This window comes from Protopterus annectens, chromosome 3.part0 (assembly GCF_019279795.1).
Source record: "Protopterus annectens isolate FY-2018-M chromosome 3.part0, PAN1.0, whole genome shotgun sequence".
NCBI classification, from domain to species: domain Eukaryota; kingdom Metazoa; phylum Chordata; order Ceratodontiformes; family Protopteridae; genus Protopterus; species Protopterus annectens.
This window is the reverse complement of record NC_056731.1, coordinates 443,426,729-443,446,026: the sequence shown is the minus strand read 5'-3', so window position 1 is coordinate 443,446,026 and position 19,298 is coordinate 443,426,729. Positions and strand designations below refer to the sequence as shown.

Below are 19,298 nucleotides of genomic sequence, written 5' to 3'. Positions count from 1 at the left end.
TGGGCTCCCCATGTATAATCTGAGGCGTCCGTGGTCAGTATCTGAGTGGCAGGAGGCAGACAGAAGGGTTTTCCTTTGTTTAGAGTACATGCCTTGGACCACCAAAGGAATCCCTTTTGAAGACAAGGCAGGACGGAGATCAGTATGTCTAGACTGTGGCAATGCTGAGACCATACACTTTTTAGGTACCACTGTATTTTCCTCATATGCAGTCTTGCATATGGTACGAGAAGGATGCAGGAGGCCATGTAACCCAAAGCCTGCAGGAATCTCCTTGCAGATAGCTGAGTTAAAGTTGCCAAGGTTTTGAAAGTTGAGGCCAGCTGTAATTGTTTTTCGTATGTCAGAACTGCCATCTGGGTCGTTGTGTTTAGAGAAGCGCCCAGAAAAATTATCTGTTGTGAGGGTATCAAATTTGACTTTTTTATGTTTACAGTGAATCCCAGGAACTTGAGAAGATTCTGAACAAACTCTAGATGCTGGAGTAAGACATCCTTGCTGTCTGCCTGAATAAGACAGTCGTCCAGATAAGGGTAAATTTGAATTCCCTTGAGTCTGCAATAAGCTACTACTGGAGCCAGGCATTTGGTGAAGACCCTGCGTGCAGTAGACAATCCAAAGGGCAGTGCAGAGAATTGATAGTGCCTCGATCCGGCCTTGAACCTGAGGTATTTTCTGCATTCCTGCCTGATGGGAATGTGTAAATATGCCTCCTTTAAATCCAAAGTCACCATCCATGCATTTTTGGTCAGCATTGGAAGTAGCTGCTGTAGAGTAAGCATCTTGAATTTTGGTATCTCTAGAAAAGTGTTCAAGACTGACAGATCCAGAATGGGTCTCCATGAATTTTGCTTCCTGGGGACTAGAAAGAGCCTTGAGTAAAAACCTTGTCCCATTTCTGAAAGTGGAACTAGTTCTATGGCTTTCATAGCCAAGAGAGCTTCCACCTGGTTTAAGGCCTCTGACCACTGATGTTTTGGAAGATCTGGCCATCCGCTTGGCCTTGGTAGGGTATGAAAATGGAATTTGTAACCTCTTGAAACTACATCCAGAACCCACTTGTCTTGGGTTATAGGAGTCCAATTTAGGTGAAAAAGAGAAAGTTTTCCTCCGAGAGGGGCTTCCAGGCAAGAAGTTCCTGCAGCCCAACAGAGGGAGTCATTGAGTCTGTTTCCTATGAGTTTGCGACCTGTCCTTTCCTCCCCTAGGGGTGGAAGCAGTCCATTGTCTTGGTCTATAAGAGGCTTGCATTTGAGGCCTTCCTCGGGAGCGTCTGTATCTACCCCTCTGAGGCCTGTCTGAATTGGGAAAGGACCAATTTTTTGTAGGCCAATTCCTACTAAATCTGGGTGGCTGTACTTGTAAGAAATCTTCAACTGTTTGCATGGATTTTGCCTTGTCCTCCATCTTTTTAATCACCTCTTCAGCTTTAGATCCAAACAAAACATTATGCTGAACAGGAGCATCCAATAATTTAGCATTTACTTGATCTGGCAAATTTTGTTCCTTTAACCATGCATGCCTTCTAATTACTGTGCCAGAGGCAGCAGCCCTACAAGAAGCCTCCAAGGCATCAAATCCACAGTGTAAACCATGCTTCCCAACCTGTTCAGTGGCATGCTGTAACTCCTTATCATCTGCACAGGCGGAAATGGAAGTTAGCTTCTGTTTTATTTCAGCATATGAAACTGACAGTTTAAAGCCCTAATAGATAAAGTAGCAGAAGTGTACACTTTTTTGCCCCATCTTTCTAAAGATATGGAATCCTTCTCAGTGGGAATGGGGTTTTTAGCAGAAGCGGCCTTTACGCCCTTAGGACCCTGAGAAATGGTTTCAGGGTCAGCAGTAGGGTTCTTGTATAAAAATAGGTGGGAATCAGGAACCCTATAGTATCTGTCTGGCTTAACAGGAGCTGGAGGAAAAGAATCAGGAGTTAAGTTAGCCTCCGAAAAAGCATCATCCACAATTTCCAAAATAGGAGGAATAGCCAGGGGTCTATGTTGGGGAAGAAGAAGAAAATCCCTTAGTCTTTTCTTAGAATCTGAATACTCCTGTCCTTCCCAGTGGAAATGTTCCCTCATTTCATGCAAAGTTTCCCTAAAAGAGAAATCCTCAGGAGAAGAAGCTGAAGGAATGGATTCCTCAGCGTCAGAATCCTCATAAGGAGGGAAAGAATATTCCTGGTCAGAAGAAGAAACTGAAGAAACAGAAGCCTGATCAGAGGAGTCATAATAAACTTCCTGCCTTGGCCTTTTATCTGGAGGGGGATGTGAACCCCTAATCATAGTAAGTAAGTCCTCCGCCATCTTAAGTAACTGCTTCTGAGACTTGGGAGCCGGATCAGAAGAGGCCTGGGCTGCAGTCTTTGATTTGGAAGGAGTCTTTGCCTTTGTCTTTGCCTTTATTAGAAGCTGAGTAGGCCTGAAAACCCCTTCAGAAGCCAGTACCCGCACAGCGGCTCCTGACCCATCCGCAGGAGCATTGTCCGAAGGTCCTGCAACAGAAATATTCAAAGGCCTAGTTGGCTCCTCGTGGGAGTCCGTTTCGGCTATCAGTTCCGAAATGGCCGACGACAGGGGCTGAAAAAGCGCCTCACTGACAACGGCCGAACCTGAAGCTGGCTCTGCTTGTGCGATATCGTCTGATTTGGACCTCGGAGGCCTGTCTTTGTCCTTGCGTCGTTTGTGAACTCCGGTAGCCGGAACCGTATCCGACAACATTTTGTAATTAAAACACCTACCGAAGTAATGAAATGCAAAATCGTACCTTTGTTTAATAGTACGTTGATTGAATCTAGCACAAAACTGACAACTAGCTACGTCGTGGTCAGGGCCTAAGCAAGGAATACAGTAAGAATGAAAATCCTTATGAGGTATTTGCTTCCCACATGAAATCCAATTATTAACTTTTTCTGACATTGGACTGGAGCAAGAAAAAAGTTTCCCCAACGGGGTACTTAGCTTTGAGTAGGAGAAGAAAGTCTTTGGACTGAAGTTTATTTAGAAAAAAGTGTCAGGTGTCAGCCGACTGGCACTTGCGAACTGCTATCACCACATGGCAAGAAAGACTGGAGAACATGGCGTCGGCTGTCAGCTTTGTACTCCTGGCGCTCTGACGTCAGGGAGCATGGCTGAACAGCCGACGCTGGACCCAGACTTTGGGATTCTGGCCAACCGAGGACTGCCTGCCAGCAGGGGAGAACCCTACAGTCATGACTGCAACAGTGAAACATGATGAACATCACTGCACAAACACAAAATCCCTTCAGCTATAAGCAAATACATCAGTAAGGCATAGCAGAGATTTAGCCAGTAGATCAGAGGGGTTGAAGGGAGGGTGACCTGGACTGCAGCAGGGTGAACACTCAAACATCTACATTTATGGTAGGTACAAAACTGTACTATGTTCATCGTGTTACCCTGCTGCAGTCATCACACTTGGGTTGAATCCCAAAGCTAAGGTAGAGGGGAGGTATCATAGAGGGTTAGTGGAGGCAATGAGGCCCTGCAGAACTGCAGTGGCGAAGCCCGCCCTGGACTTAGAGTAAAGAGGTAAGTGATAGTGTTTGGTGAAGGTGTGTACAGAAATCCAAGTTGCAGCTTCTAAAATTTCCTTGGTAGGAACCCCCCTAAAAAAGGCTGTAGAGGTAGCTGTTGCCCTGGTAGAGTGGGATCTAATGGTAGGAGGGACTGGTTTCCCTTGAGAAGCTGTAGCATAGGATACGAAGAGCTGGTCAGTTTTTCTGAAAGCCTTAGTTTTATCCAAGTAGTAACGAAGCTGCCTGTGAATGTCCAAGGAATGCAGGAGTCTCTCACCTTTGTTCTGTGGATTGGGGAAGAAAGTGGGTAGGTGGATGGTTTGATTTAAAGCTACACTGGAAACCACCTTAGGCATGAAGGAAGGATTAGTTCGTAGAGAAACTCTGTCTTGATGAAAAATGAGGAAAGGTTCCACTGCCATTAGTGCCTGTAATTCTGAGACTCTCCTAGCAGAAGTTATTGCCAGGAGCAGGGCAGTCTTCCAAGATAGGAACTGAAGGTCTGCAGAGAAAGCTGGTTCAAAGGGAGGTAACGTTGGTTTTTCCAGAACAAAGTTGAGGTCCCATGTTGGTTTAGGAGCTCTTCTAGGTGGTCTAATGTTTTTTGCCCCTCTGAGGAACTGCCGTAGAAGAGGATTTGAAAATAAAGGTGGATTTGTGTCATAGTGAGCTGAAATAGCTGAAGCATGGATTTTAATTGAGGAGAAGGAAAGTCCTTTGTGCAACATCTCAGCTAAATACTGCAGAATGTGAGGCATATGAGGCTGAGTTGTGTCTTGGCCTTTAGCTTGGTTCCAGGCAGAAAACCTTTTCCATTTGTCCGAGTAAGCCTTCCTGGTGCTTGGCCTCCTGGCTTCCAGAATAACATCCAGAACTGCTTGTGAAAGAGGGGCTGGTTGGATGTTTAATAGATTTGCCATGCAGCCAGGTTTAAGGTTTTGAGCTGGCTGTGTAGAATCTGTTTGTTTTGTTGCGGGAGCAAATGGGTATTTGAGGCAATATCCATGGTGGGCTGTGAGCCATATTCTTCAATAGCGGGTACCAGTGCTGGCGTGGCCAAACAGTCATGGTTTCTCCTTTTTGACCTTCAAAAGAACCTTTGTGAGAAGAGGTAATGGAGGAAAGGCATATGCTGTCAGGTTTTTCCAACATGTGTTTTTCTATTCTGGCAGGAACTGAGCTTGTAACTGGACTTGGTAGGCCAGAGCTGTGTTCCATAAGATTATTGCTTGCCTGCAAAGAGGGTAGGAATGTGTGCCCCCTTGTTTGTTTATGTACCACATTACTGTGGTGTTGTCCATTTTTATTGCAAGTTGTCCTGGATGTAGTAGATCCTTGATGGCTGTCAGAGCTTTCTGTATAGCTAGCATCTCTTTTTGATTTATGTGCAGTTTTCTTTGTTCTGCAGTCCATAGGCCTTGAATGCATTGTCCTGCCATGTGTGCCCCCCAGGCATAGTCTGAAGCATCTGTTGCGATAGTTTGCCTGGTTGGGGGCAAGGTGAAAGGCTGACCCTTGTTGAGGTAACATGCCTGTGATCACCATAGAAATTCCTGTTGAAGGCAGGGAATGAGAGATATCACTGTGTCCAAGCTGTGGCTGTGTTGAGACCATATGCTTTTTAGGTACCACTGTAATTTCCTCACATGCAGTTTTGCAAATGGTATTATCAGAATGCAAGATGCCATGAAGCCCAAAGCCTGCATAATTTTTCTTGCAGTTAATTGGGTCTTTGTTGCAATTGTCTTGAAATATTGAGTCAGTTGTAGTTGCTTGTCTGGTGTAAGATAAGCCTTCTGGGCCGTTGTGTCCAAGCTGACACCCAGGAATGTCATTTTTTGTGAGGGTACTAGTTTTGACTTCTTTTCGTTTACTGTGTACCCCAGACAATTTAGTAGATGCTTCACAAAAGCCAGATGATGTAAGAGAATGTCTTTTCTTTCTGCTTTGATGAGGCAGTCGTCCAGGTATGGATATATTTGAATTCCTCTTTGTCTGCAATATGCAATTACTGGTGCCAGGCATTTTGTGAAAACTCTGGGCGCAGTAGATAAGCCAAAGGGCAGTGCAGAGAATTGATAATGGGTTGAACCTGCAATAAAATGGAGGTATCTTCTGCAACTTTGTCTGATAGGGACATGCAGGTATGCCTCCTTGAGGTCCAACTTTACCAGCTATGCTTCCTTGCCCAACATGGGAAGTAGCTGCTGTAGTGTTAGCATCTTGAATTTGGGAACTTGTAAGTAAGTCTTTAGAATTGAAAGGTCCATAATTGGTCTCCAAGCATTGTCCTTTTTGGGTACTAGAAAGAGTCTTGAGTAAAATCCTTGGCCTTGCTCTCGAGTCGGTACCCGTTGAATGGCTCTCAGGGCCATGAGAGCTGTAATTTGTTTTTGTGCCTCTGCCCATTGATTTTGTGGCAGGTTTGGCATTCCTCTTTTCATTGGCAAGGTGTGAAAGTGGAATCTGTATCCTCATAAAATTATGTCTAGGACCCATTTGTCCTTTGTGACCATGTGCCAGTTGTCTGCAAAAAGTGCTAGTTTTCCCCCCAAGGGGGCTGACAAAAGAGTTTTGTTTGGCCAGCTGAGGTGCAAGTCATTGAGTTTGCCTTCTGGTGGGTTGAGACCTGTCTTCTCCTCCCTTTTGGGTTGAAGTGCCCCATTGGCGAGGTTTATACTGGGCTTGTGGTTGTCCTCTGCCCCTTGGGCGCCTGTATTTACCCCTCTGAGGTCTGTCAGTGGCTGGAAAGGACCAATTTTTTGTTGGCCAGTTTCTGCTGAAGCGAGGGGGTTGTACTTGTAGGAAATCTTTGACTGTCTGCATTGATTTCGCCTTATCTTCCATTTTCTTTAAAACTTCTTCTGCTTTAACTCCAAAAAGAACATACTGCTGTAAGGGAGCATCTAGTAGTTTTGTTTTAACATGATCAGGCAGACTTTTTTCCTTTAACCAGGCATGCCTACGTATAACTGATCCAGTGACAGCTGCTCTGCAGGAGGCCTCCAAAGAATCAAACCCACATTGTAAGGTATGCTTGCCCACCTGCTCAGTGGCGTGCAACATATCCTGTACTTCTTTCAATTCAGATTGTTGAGGGAGGGAGGTTATCTTTTGTTTTAACTGAGAGATTAGAAATTGCTGATACTTAAGCATATGAAATTGACAATTTAGTGCTCTCATAGCTAATGTGGCTGAGGTGTAAACCTTTTTCCCCCACCTGTATAGTGCTCTTGAATCCCTCTCAGAAGGTACTGGGTTTTTAGCCATGGAAGCCTTAGCCTCCTTGGGACCCTGGGAGGTAGTCTCTGGGTCAGCTACTGGGCTTTTGTAAAGAAATCTGTGGGAATCAGGTACTCTAGTATCTGTCAGGCTTAGCCGGAGCAGGAGGTAGAGAGTCTGGGTTGAAACTGCATTCTAAATAGACATCATCCACAATGTCCAAAACAGTTGGGATGGCTAGAGGTCTGTGTTGAGGGAGTAAAAGAAACTCTCTGAGCCTTTTCTTGGAATCAGAGTAATCCTGACCTTCCCAGTGAAAATGTTCCCTCATAGTGGTAAAGTTTCCCCAAAAGAGTAGTCTTCAGGAGGGGAAGCTGAGGGAATAGAGTCCTCAGCATCAGAATCTTCATAAGGAGAGAAGGAATAGTCTTGGTCCTCAGAGGAATCCGAAGAAATAGACAGTTGCTCAGAGGAAGCAGAATCTTCCTCTTGTCTAGGCCTTTTGTCAGGAGGGGGCTGTGAACCCCTGATAAGAGAAACCAAATCTTCAGCCATTTTGAGCATCTGTTTCTTAGGCATAGGGCCTTGAACAGGAGAATGAAGTGTAGTCTTTTTAGATTTAGAAGGAGTCTTCGACTTAGAAAATGTTTTGACTGTGAGAGTCGTCGATCTGAAAACGCCTTCAGAAACCGATGGCGTTTCAGAAGCACCGACGTCCTTAGAAGGTAAATCGTCAGAAGGGCCTGAAATAAAAGGCTGCGTCGGCCTATTACATTCCGTCAAAATATCCGTAGCGGTCTCGGGTTCCTGAACTGCGGTAGTCAGGGGCTGCATTGGAGCCTCAATGAGAACCGGAGACGGATCAACCAAGGCCTCGGAATCTGGCTTAGGCCTGGGCTGTCGGTCCTTATCCCTGCGCTTTTTGTGCACGTCGGTAGTCTGTAGCTCCGACGGCATGTTATAGTTAAATTTTCTACCAAAATAGTGTTGTGCGAAATCAAATCGTCTTTTAATAGTACGCTTATTAAACCTAGCACAAAATCGACAAGAAGTGACGTTGTGATCAGGGCCTAGGCAAGGTATGCAATAAGAATGAAAATCCTTATGAGGTATTTGCTTCCCACAAGAAATGCAATTGTTAACTTTTTCTGACATCGGTCTGAGGCAAGAAAAGTTTCCCCAACGGGGTACTTAACTTTATAGAAGACTTCGGTCTGAAATTCGAATTCGACAATCTCAGGAGTCGGCCGACCGGCACTTGCGAACTGCTTCTGCTTCGGGCACTGCGCGGCAAGAAAGACTGAAGAAAATGGCGTCGGTTGCAATATATGTACCCCTGGCGCACTGACGTCAGGGATGAGGCGACAGCAACCGACGTCGGACCAAGACTTTGGAAATCCGGCCGACTGCGGGACCGCCTGACGACAGGATAACCCAAGCGTGATGACTGCAGCAGGGTAACACGATGAACATCTGTTTGTTTTAAACACATGCTCTTTCTTTTAGGACAGTTAATGCTGTAGTACGCATTTTCTTTGAAACAAAACTTGAGGATTTTCTTTCCTCCCTCATTGTCTCAACTGTCTCATTATTCAATTTCTCTGTTTTCTTGCAACAGTAGCATTTGGAAAAACTTCTGTTATTCTTCTTTCAACATATCTGTCTTCTCCAAACATCAGCAATACATTCCAGACAGATTTACTTCTTCCCCACAGAGCACACATGATGATCTTTTTTTTTTGTTCACTATTTGCCTATTGTCAATCATTAGCACCCTCCATGGCCAACTGGCCCATTCATTCCCCATCACCAGGGTGAGGGTGAATGGAGAAGCCATCATTCAGACAGCCATCAGGGCTATTTCAAGGTTTTCTTTCTCCATTTCCTGTCTCTAATGCACATACCTGATGAGGTGCAGGGGCAGGGGTGTAACTGGATGACAATGTACAGTGTCCCCTCACTTCTGCAAGGGACACCCCTTCAATTCAGTCTTGATCCACACTTCTAAGGCATGACTGATGAGGAGTCCAGTCTCCACCAGGAAGTTAGCAGTAGCACTGCCGAGTGTGTCCTCACATGAGTACAACCCTTCCCTTCCCCTGAGAGGATTGAGTAAAACATACATATTCACTCTTCCCCCTCCCTTCCTGCCTAGCTGATCCATTGTCAGGGCTGTTAGTAAAACCCCAGTCACCTGGGACACAAGCAAGAATTTGTCTTCTGCATCACTGATTCAGCCAATAACAAAAGTTCTTTATTCAGATTGCCAACAACTTCATTTACAGGCTGCAGACTTTCACAAGACTTGTGTATGTATAAATTAACTACTGTTTATGTATAAAAGTAAATAGAAATTAAGTAGTCTGTATGTAACTGAAACTTAGTAAGTTTTCTTTTCACCAATGTTACCATTAAGATTTGACTTGGATATAGTGACAAATGCAAATCTCATATATTCCAAAACCAAAGGATGATAATCTTTATAGTTTTTGCTATTGCTCCTTCTAATAAAACTTTTCAGTGCCTGGATAATCCTCATACTGAGGAATGATCAACTAAACTATGGGTAGTGTGGGCTACATTTTAAATTTCTGAATTTCCATTTACACACAGGTCTGATGATTTCCCATGTTTTGTAATGTGGAGCATTGAAAGCACTGTCATAGCTAGGTATTCATTTGCCTGAAGAACGCAAACCTATTTAATGCCTTTTTTCACCCCATTGTCAGCTAGCTATTATTCCTCTTGTGACACAGTCAGCCAATTCTTACTCTGCACAGCAAGATTCACTCATGGGAGCTCATCATTCAGGCACACATTTTCTAACTAAGCTCTAATCCCTGATCCCATGTGGTAGCAAATGGTTTTGGCCTTCAATTCTGGCCTTCCTGGCAATCTCACTGCCATACATGTCTGCCTCCAGCTCTACAGTATTTTGCTTGGTAGTGTGCCCTCATCAAAATTCAATTTCAGCTGGCACACTTGCAGTATAAGTGTCCTTTAAATGGTAGTACAGTAGTGGGCCTAGCTATCTAGTCTTCCTTCCAGAAATGAACCATCAACTATGCATTCATCTTGTCATTAGTCAATCCTGGGCTGTCAGTTTCAATAAGACTTTCTTCCCTCTGTTCCACATGGTCAACTTGAGAAACTAGACTTTGAAGCATTAATCAAATGTACACTTGTGTCTGTCAGTTTGGCTATTTCAGGGAACTTAAAATAATAATGCACACATCTAAACTGACACCTCTCTGAGGTGGTACAAAACACTGCCTACTCTGCTCCACAAAGATGCTATTCACTACCCAGGACAACAATGGAGTGCATCAGTTAACATTTTGGATTATTGTTTGATATGCACGGCATGTGGCACACTGTACTACTACTACTACTACAACTGAATCAACATTCCTGACAAAAACATTACATCTCTTGTTATTTCTCTGCACTTGACCATCTTTTAAGTATGCTTTATCTACTATCTCAAGCTTATGTCTTTTCAGCTGAAAGAGAAAGTACAGTTTTGTACCTACCATAAATGTAGATGTTCGAAGATCCACATTGCTGCAGTCCTAACACTTGGGTAGTCCGCTGTCCCTCGGTCGGCCCGAATATCAGAGTATAAGGCTGACGTCGGTCAAGGCGCATTTGACTGACATCAGAACGTCAGGGTACAAATGCGCATGACCGACGTCATATCCTCAGTCTTTTCTTGCCCCAGATGTCAGAAGACCCTAAAAAGAAAGGTCCAAACCCATAGACAACAACTAAACAACCAACCAGCCTAATACCAAAAATATGTGCAATATATACAATATATACAATATACACAATATACCTCAGATGGATAACCCAACTCACACAACCACCTCAAACTACAGAGGGGAAGGAGGGAGGGTAAATTGGACTGCAGCAATGTGGATCTTCGAACATCTACATTTATGGTAGGTACAAAACTGTACTATGTTCTTCATCTCACATTGCTGCAGTCCTAACACTTGGGTAGAATCCCAAAGCAGAGGTAAGGGAGGATGGCTAAACTATAATGAAGCAGGAGCTGCCAAAATGCCCTGCAACACAGCAGTGGCAAAACCAGCCCTGGATTTAGAGTACAGTGGAAGGTGGTAATGCCTAGAAAAGGTATGCACCGAACTCCAAGTGGCTGCCTCCAAAATATCCTTAGTTGCCACCCCCCTCAAAAAAGCTCTTGAAGTGGCAGTAGCCCTAGTGGAATGAGGCCTAATCCCAGCTGGAATCTCTTTGCCATGATGGGAATAACAGAAAGCAATGCAAAATCCAATCCACTTAGAAATAGTTTGTTTTGACACGGGCTTGCCCTGAGAGCACAAAGCAAAAGAAACTAATAACTGCTGAGATTGTCTGAACCCTTTAGTTCTGTCCAAATAGTATCGCAACTGCCTGTGTACATCTAAAGTGTGCAAAATCTTTTCCCCTTTATTTTGGGGATTTGCATAAAAAGTAGGCAAATGAATAGTTTGGTTTAAAGCCACACTAGAAACCACTTTAGGCATAAAGGAAGGATTAGTACGTAAAGATACCCTATCCTTATGGAAAATTAAGAAAGGCTCAACTGCCATAAGGGCCTGCAATTCAGAAACCCTTCTAGCAGAGGTAATGGCCAACAAAAAAGCAGTCTTCCATGACAAATATTTCAACTCAGCAGTAGCTGCAGGCTCAAAAGGTTGTAGAGTGAGTTTCTCCAACACAAAATTGAGATCCCAAGCAGGAGTAGGAGCCCTTCGTGGGGGTCTTATATTCTTTGCCCCTCTAAGAAATTGCTTGAACAAAGGATGAGAAAACAATGGTGGTTCACAGTCGTAGTGAGCTGAAATTGCTGCAGCATGAATCTTAATAGAAGATAAGGACAAACCTTTGTCCAATAACTCAGTAAGATATTGAAGAGCCACACTTAGATCAGGCTCAGAAACATCCAAATCCTTAGCTGCACTCCAAAACAAAAATCTCTTCCATTTATCTGCGTACACTTTCCTTGTACTAGGCCTTCTAGCTTCCAAAATCACATTCAAAACTTGTTGTGGAAGTCGAGACCCTCTATGGTTTAAAACAGAATATGCCAGGCTGTTAGGTGAAGAGAGTGAAGTTTGACATTGAGCAAATGACTGTCCTCCTGGGACAACAGATGTGGAATCAAAGGCAAAGGCCATGGAGGCTTCCGTACTAGACTTCTCAGTAATGGGTACCAGTGCTGTCGAGGCCAATCTGGAGCTATCAAAATCATCCTTGGCTTGTCCTGTCTGACCTTCAAAAGTACCTTTGGGAGGAGAGGCAGAGGTGGAAAGGCATACACATGAAGATTTTTCCAACTGAAAGAAAGAGCATCCACTTTCCAAGCTGTGGGATGAAACCTCTTCGTGCAAAACTTTGGCAGCTGATGGTTTAGTGGAGAAGCGAACAGATCTATGTCTGGAGTTCCCCAGGACACTGTCAATTTCTGAAATACATGAAGATCCAGTTTCCACTCGTGGGGATCCATGATTTGTCTGCTTAACACATCTGCTAAGGAGTTCTGTGCTCCTGGCAGAAACCTTGCCTGAAGACTTAGTTGTAAACTGAGAGCAGTCTCCCACAAAATCATTGCTTGCCTGCATAGAGGATAAGAATGTGTTCCCCCTTGCTTGTTGATGTACCACATGACAGTTGTGTTGTCTGTTAGAATCAACACCTGCCCTGGAAGAAGTAAATCCTTGAAAGCTATTAATGCAAACTGGACTGCTAACATCTCCTTCAAGTTGATATGTAGATGCTGTAGTCTGACAGGCCACTTGTCTTGTATCCACTTTCCGTTTAGATGAGCTCCCCAAGCTTTGTCTGAGGCATCTGTCGTTAAAATTTGACTCGCCTCTGGCCGGGTCACAGAGAGTCCCTTGTTTAGGTGACATTCCTGAGCCCACCACAAAAATTCCTTTTGAATGCAAGGTATTATTTGAATGACAGTGTCCAGATCCTGGCAGTGCTGTGTCCATACATTTTTGAGATACCATTGCAACTTCCTCATATGCAGTTTGGCATTGGGAAGCACCAGAATACAAGATGCCATGAACCCTAAGGCTTGAAGGACTGTCCTTGCAGTCAGCCCGGACTGAAGAGATAGATGATGAAAGTAAAGGGAAAGATTCTTTTGTTTGTCCGGGGTTAGAAAGGCCATCTGGGATGCTGTATTCAGTCTTACACCCAGAAAGCACATGTCTTGAGAGGGTACTAGACTGGACTTTATTTCGTTCACAGAATACCCCAGGCATCTTAGCACTGCTATCACACATTCCAAATGGCGAAGAAGCTCTTCCCTTCCTTGAGCCAGAATCAGGCAATCGTCCAAATAAGGATAGATTTGTATTCCTTTTAGCCTGAAGAAAGCTATCACTGGAGCCAGAACTTTCGTAAATACTCTGGGCGCAGTAGATAAGCCAAAGGGCAATGCAGAGAACTGATAGTGAGAAGTCCCAGTCCGAAAACGCAGATACTTCCTGCAACTTAGCCTGATAGGAACATGAAGGTAAGCCTCCTTGAGATCCAAAGTTACCATCCAGTGATCCTTGCCCAGCAGAGGTAAAAGCTGTTGTAACGTCAACATTTTGAACTTGGGAATGTCCAGATAAGTGTTGAGGATAGATAAATCCAAAATTGGTCTCCACTTGTTCCCCTTTTTTGGTACAAGGAACAGGCGAGAATAAAATCCTAGGCCCCTTTCTGGCATAGGAACCGGCTGTATGGCCCCTATTTGGAGTAACAGAGAAATTTGCTTGTGAGCCTCTATTCTTTGTTGAGGAGGAATGTCTGGCATGCCTTTGAAAGGAGGCAAGGTATGGAAATAAAACCTGTAACCGTGATGTATGATATCCAATACCCATCTGTCTTGGGTAATCAAACTCCAATTTTCTTTGAAAAGTGCCAACCTTCCTCCCAAAGGTGCTGCCAGGCGAGAAGGTTCTGGCAGCTGAAAAGGTAGGTCATTGGGTCTGTTTACGAAAGGACTGACCCCTGCCCTCACCCGAAGACTGTGCAGGAGAACTTCCTGTTCTAGGCCTGAAAGAGCCCTGACCTCTGCCCCTGCCACGTCTAGATCTACCCCTAGACTGGGAATCATAAGAAGGATACGTCCACCCCTTAGTAGGCCAATTTCTACTAAACTATGGAGGCTGAACCTGCAAAAAATCTTTAACAGTCTGCATAGACTTAGCCTTGTCTTCCATTTTCTTTAAAACTGCCTCAACAGGAGAACCAAACAAGACATCAGATTGCAAAGGGGCATCCAAAATCCTAGTTTTAACATGGTCAGATAAATTTTGATCCCTCAGCCAGGCATGCCTGCGAAGAACTGACCCAGTGGTAGCCACCCTAGACGAGGCCTGTACAGCATCAAAACCACATTGCAAAGAATGCTTACCCACCTGTTCAGAAACATGCACTAAATCTTGTAACTCTTTACAATCAATACCTTCCGCCAGAGCATCAACCTTAGATTTCAACTGTGAAAGGAGATAATTTTGATATTTCAACATGTGAAACTGGCAATTCAAAGCTCTCATGGCTAGAGTGGAAGAAGTATAAACTTTCTTTCCCCATCTATCCAAGGCCCTGGCCTCTTTATCTGCAGGAACCGGATTCTTGACAACAGAAGCCTTAACACCCTTAGGCCCCTGGCTAACAGTTTCTGGGTCTGCCCTAGGACTCTTAAAAGATACTTATGAGCTTCAGGCACCCTGTAATACCTATCTGGTTTAACAGGAGCAGGAGGCAAAGAATCAGGATTAAGTGAAGCCTCTGCAAACACATCTTCCACCACATTCAGAACAGGAGGTATAGCCAAAGGCCTATGCTGGGGTAAAACAAAATTCCCTAAGCCTTTTCCTGGAGTCAGAGAAGTCCTGACCTTCCCATTTAAAATGCTCTCTCATGGAGTGAAGGGTCTCTGAAAAGAAAAATCCTCAGGAGGAGAAGCAGAAGGGTAGAATCATCCACATCAGAATCAGAATAATGAGAATACTCCTGCAAGTCTTCAGCCAAGACTCAGACACATCCAAGCCTGTTCATAATCCCCAACACTGGTTCCATCCTAGGCCTCTTATCAGGAGGGGGCATAGAGCCTCTAATTAAAGTAATTAAATCTTCTGCCATTTTAAGCATGTGCTTCTTGGGCACAGAACCTGAAGAACTAGGAGTGACACCCACAGAAGCTAAACTAGACCTGCCTCTAGGAGAAGCCTTGGAAGCAGAAAGAGAGGGCCTAGACACCTTAGGAAGGGAGGGGAGTACAGTTATCTGAGAAGCCCCTACAGCCTGACCTGCCTCCTGGGAGGCCACATCCTGTAAAATCAAAGTCTCTCCCTGGGACTGCAGAGAGGCCTCCGTCGGAACCACCGGTTCCACTGACGCCTCTAAAGCACCGGCGTCCGGTTCGGACGACTCCTCTAACCTAGGTTTAACTACCTTGTCCTTGCGCTTCTTTGAGGAAGCCGGCGTCGGAGCATCCGATGGCATATTGTAATTACACCGCTTCCCAAAGACCAACCTGGCACAATCCAATCTTCGCTTTATAGTGCGTTTATTGAACCTAGCACAAAAGCGACACCCAACAACGTCGTGCTCAGGTCCCAAACAAGGTATACACAAATTATGGTAATCCCTATGCGGTATCTGTTTCCCACAAGAAATACAGTTATTCACTTTTTCTGACATCCGGTAAACCACTGAGGCAAGAAAAAACCAAAATATTCCCAACGGGTACTTAACCAACTCTGACTTCGGTCTGAAACTCCGAATTCGAAAAATTTCAGAACGCCGAACGGCACTTGCAACACTGCTTCTGCATCGGACCATGCGGCAAAAAAGACTAAGGATATGACGTCGGTCATGCGCATTTGTACCCTGACGTTCTGATGTCAGTCAAATGCGCCTTGACCGACGTCAGCCTTATACTCTGATATTCGGGCCGACCGAGGGACAGCGGACTACCCAAGTGTTAGGACTGCAGCAATGTGAGATGAAGAACATCGTTTTGTCATTTCTGGATATTACCTCTTGGCTTAACTTACTTATTCCTTGAAAATAAAATAAGAATGACTATCTTTATTGATTTTTTTTTGCTTAGGCTCATCTCTCACTGTGATGTCTTAAAGTAACTGGATATTAAATCAGTGTCAGCAGATATTTCAAAATCTTCTCCTTTTCCTTTTACTATCGATAACAAAAGAATTACCTAAAGCATTTCTCACTCTTCTTCAAACATTCTCCTCACTTTAGCAGGAACTTTATACAAAGAAATGTATATTTTTATTTATTTATTTAAATTTGTTGACCGGGAGTGTCCGACTGGACGAGGTCCATTTTCAGCGGAGGCCCGGGAGAAAAGCTCCACAGTTAAAATAAACAGACAGTGATTACATAGCGATTAACAATTTACATAGCAATTACTTACAACATATATCCAAGGCCCTGGCCTCTTTATCTGCAGGAACCGGATTCTTGACAACAGAAGCCTTAACACCCTTAGGCCCCTGGCTAACAGTTTCTGGTCTGCCCTAGGACTCTTAAAAAGATACTTATGAGCTTCAGGCACCCTGTAATACCTATCTGGTTTAACAGGAGCAGGAGGCAAAGAATCAGGATTAAGTGAAGCCTCTGCAAACACATCTTCCACCACATTCAGAACAGGAGGTATAGCCAAAGGCCTATGCTGGGGTAAAAACAAAAATTCCCTAAGCCTTTTCCTGGAGTCAGAGAAGTCCTGACCTTCCCATTTAAAATGCTCTCTCATGGAGTGAAGGGTCTCTGAAAAAGAAAAATCCTCAGGAGGAGAAGCAGAAGGGGTAGAATCATCCACATCAGAATCAGAATAATGAGAATACTCCTGCAAGTCTTCAGCCGAAGACTCAGACACATCCGAAGCCTGTTCATAATCCCCCAACACTGGTTCCATCCTAGGCCTCTTATCAGGAGGGGGCATAGAGCCTCTAATTAAAGTAATTAAATCTTCTGCCATTTTAAGCATGTGCTTCTTGGGCACAGAACCTGAAGAACTAGGAGTGACACCCACAGAAGCTAAACTAGACCTGCCTCTAGGAGAAGCCTTGGAAGCAGAAAGAGAGGGCCTAGACACCTTAGGAAGGGAGGGGAGTACAGTTATCTGAGAAGCCCCTACAGCCTGACCTGCCTCCTGGGAGGCCACATCCTGTAAAATCAAAGTCTCTCCCTGGGACTGCAGAGAGGCCTCCGTCGGAACCACCGGTTCCACTGACGCCTCTAAAGCACCGGCGTCCGGTTCGGACGACTCCTCTAACCTAGGTTTAACTACCTTGTCCTTGCGCTTCTTTGAGGAAGCCGGCGTCGGAGCATCCGATGGCATATTGTAATTACACCGCTTCCCAAAGACCAACCTGGCACAATCCAATCTTCTTTATAGTGCGTTTATTGAACCTAGCACAAAAGCGACACCCAACAACGTCGTGCTCAGGTCCCAAACAAGGTATACACAAATTATGGTAATCCCTATGCGGTATCTGTTTCCCACAAGAAATACAGTTATTCACTTTTTCTGACATCCGGTAAACCACTGAGGCAAGAAAAACCAAAATATTCCCAACGGGTACTTAACCAACTCTGACTTCGGTCTGAAACTCAATCGAAAATTTCAGAACGCCGAACGGCACTTGCAACACTGCTTCTGCATCGGACCATGCGGCAAAAAAGACTGAGGATATGGCGTCGGTCATGCGCATTTGTACCCTGACGTTCTGGTGTCAGTCAAATGCGCCTTGACCGGCGTCAGCCTTATACTCTGATATTCGGGCCGACCGAGGGACAGCGGACTACCCAAGTGTTAGGACTGCAGCAATGTGAGATGAAGAACATCGTTTTGTCATTTCTGGATATTACCTCTTGGCTTAACTTACTTATTCCTTGAAAATAAAATAAGAATGACTATCTTTATTGATTTTTTTTTGCTTAGGCTCATCTCTCACTGTGATGTCTTAAAGTAACTGGATATTAAATCAGTGTCAGCAGATATTTCAAAATCTTCTCCTTTTCCTTTTACTATCGATAACAAAAGAATTACCTAAAGCATTTCTCACTCTTCTTCAAACATTCTCCTCACTTTAGCAGGAACTTTATACAAAGAAATGTATATTTTTATTTATTTATTTAAATTTGTTGACCGGGAGTGTCCGACTGGACGTAGGTCCATTTTCAGCGGAGGCCCGGGGAGAAAAGCTCCACAGTTAAAATAAACAGACAGTGATTACATAGCGATTAACAATTTACATAGCAATTACTTACAACATATTTACAGATGAAGAACATAGTACATCAGTAGACAACTAGAATCTTTATCTGTGAAGTACATAACAGACATTAACAAATGTTAAAATAAGAAGTTTTCTGAGGAGTGAGGGATGTTAGGAGGAGGGGTACTGACTTTACTTGGGTGGAGGATGGAGTTTATGGAGGACCAGAATTGTTTGGGGCTGTGTTCGGAGGAGTCTAGGGCAGACTGGTAGTATTGGAATTTGTCCTGTTTTATTAGCTTTTTGACTCTATTGCGTAGTTCTAGGAATTTCTGTCTAGTTGAGGGGGTCTTGGTTTTGCGCCAGTGCTCCCAGGCTTTATCCCTGTTTTTCATTTCTGACTTAGTGGTTTTCTGTAACCATGGGGAGGGTTGTGCTTTGATTCTGGAAAGTCTTATGGGGGCATGTAATTAAGGATGCTCAGGAAGGTAGTATTAAAAAATTCAACTGCGTCATCAAGACTGAGGTACTTTAGAGGATGCCAGTTACATTCTTTGAGGGATGAGATGAATGTGAGTGGGTTAAAGTTTATTTTTGTACGTATCTGACGGTAAACATCGGGTTTAGCTTGGTATAGGTATTTTTTCAGTAGGAATATTGGGGAGTGATCACTGAGGCTATCTGATAAGCAGCCTGTTATATATGACTGGGGGCTCTTACTGACTAGTATCCAATCCAGGGTAGTGTGCTTGCTGGAGTTTTTATTTATCCTGGTTGGCGACTGGACTAGTTGGGTTGGATGGTTGCCGGAACAGGATTGCCAGTCAATATTGAAATCACCTAAAATGATAGTTTCTTGGGGGAGATGGTGGGTAGACCAGCTGAGGAGGTTTTCCAGTGGAGGGATGTTTTGGCCAGGTGGGAAGTAGCATCCAATTATGTTGATGGTTTTGTTTTGGTTTATTTTGAGGTTGGTATATATTATTTCTTTACTGCCTATTTGTGGAGCTGATGATTTTAAGATCTGGATGTTTAGATGCTGTTTAAATATTATAGCTACACCGCCTCCTTTCTTGTTTAGCTGGTCTACTCTTAGAATGCCATAACCTGTAGGGAGTACTTGCTCACTGGTAATGTGAGGTTTTAGCCAGGTTTCTGTCAGGATGACTATATCTGGGGAGTACAAGTCTATGGTGGCATGGAGTTCATGGACTTTGTTGGATATACTTCAAATATTTAGGCTTAGTAGAAGGAAGTCATTTGGCTTTCTATTG

General features: G+C 44.1%; 1 protein-coding gene across 1 annotated transcript in view; it reads right to left on the bottom strand.

Annotated features, from left to right (window-relative positions):
• Window positions 1–19,298, bottom strand: part of FYCO1 (FYVE and coiled-coil domain autophagy adaptor 1) — a 2,135,985-nt gene that overhangs the window by 1,011,362 nt on the left and 1,105,325 nt on the right. The window lies entirely within an intron of this gene.